Here is a 1,554-nt window from a genome sequence, read left to right on the forward strand (position 1 = left end):
GTTAACGTTAGCAATAGTTTCCCATTCTTAAGTCTTAACAAGATAATACTTCCAGTTCAATTACATTTTACACAAAGACATTGTTACAATGTAACTATTTACGGTTATGTGAATATTATGACCAACTTTAACAGAAATAGCAATTAAGAGCTCCTTTAAGAGTTTTATTTTCGTAGCTTAAAATTCAGCAAGAAAGAGTTTTAAATCTAGACATTTGCTCTTTTTTAACGAATCAAGAAAGGCCTGATCAAATGATAATTAAGAGTACGTAATTCAATCGCTCTTATTTTATAACGGCTGCACAATATCTAAATTTAAATTATGTGAGAAATCTTAACAACAAGTTAAATATTAATGTCTATGTCGTAAATATCGAATAACTTAGTAACAAATTTATAATTTAAGAAAACACTTAATTTTGAACTGGTTGTAATCTTATCGCGACTTGACGAAATACTAAAATTAGTGAATTAAATTCTTCTGGTCCTGTGATAGAGCAGTTATACGTCTAAAATAGGTAGCTGAAGCATATGATCTAAAATGAGCTGATTGTTAAGACAACTTCAAGTATGAAATTGATCAGTATTTCAAATTTCTCTATATGATAGCTAAATATTAGATTATATCTTTACCTTATTATACTGTTGTCAATCTTCTTAATTTTATACAAATATTTATTTAACGTTATTCATGTGTATAATTGAAAATAGAAACGCCTTTTACGTATTATGAATTATGCCAAGGTATAGCATTAATTAAACTTTAGGAAGCTTGGAAAAGTCAACAGTGTAATACACTTACAGCGTTATAATTGGAAAATATCTGAGTATGACTTTTATCCAATTTAGGCATTCTGAATCTGCCTAGTAAGAATGTGCTAAGGTACGCGTATATCGATTTTAGAAAAGTTTTAAATTTATTAGATTCTGGCGTTATCAGGTGTTCCCTTATGAACGCGATATCATAGTTGGCATGGCTTTCTTACTGATATTGTTTACATGAAGAAATATCTGATAACGTATGAACCTAAGCAATTTTAGAACTTTTCTGAAAAAACAGTATACCTTGAAGCATGTATCGGTACTGTTGATTTTTCTTTTCTTTTTAGCAATGCTTCTCAAAACAGGTTCGCACTTACATTGAATGCAGAAAACATTTTACTTTAACTTGAATAATTTTGAAAACGTTCGAAGATCTACGTCTCTAGCTACTTCAAATCAGAAGCTATAAAATATTGGTAATAAAACTAATGTCATAGCTTACAGACATAAAGGTCACTCACTCAATTATATATTTATGATCTGGTTATAATAAGCAGTTTTATAATAGTATTGGTCAGTTACGATTGATTGTTTACTTTTATGTTACAACAAAGCTTATTTGGATCACACTGATTTGTCTTCCAAAATTTAATAACGATAGAAATTAGAACAATGAGCATGAACTTTGCTACGTTGAGCATGAAACCTAAGATTACGTAAGAGTAGAACCATTCGGCTTATATTGATGGAAAAGCTTTTTTATGATTAGGAAAAAAAGGTTTATTTCTAGCCA

This window comes from Trichoplax adhaerens, genomic scaffold (assembly GCF_000150275.1).
Source record: "Trichoplax adhaerens TRIADscaffold_15 genomic scaffold, whole genome shotgun sequence".
Taxonomy (NCBI): domain Eukaryota; kingdom Metazoa; phylum Placozoa; class Uniplacotomia; order Trichoplacea; family Trichoplacidae; genus Trichoplax; species Trichoplax adhaerens.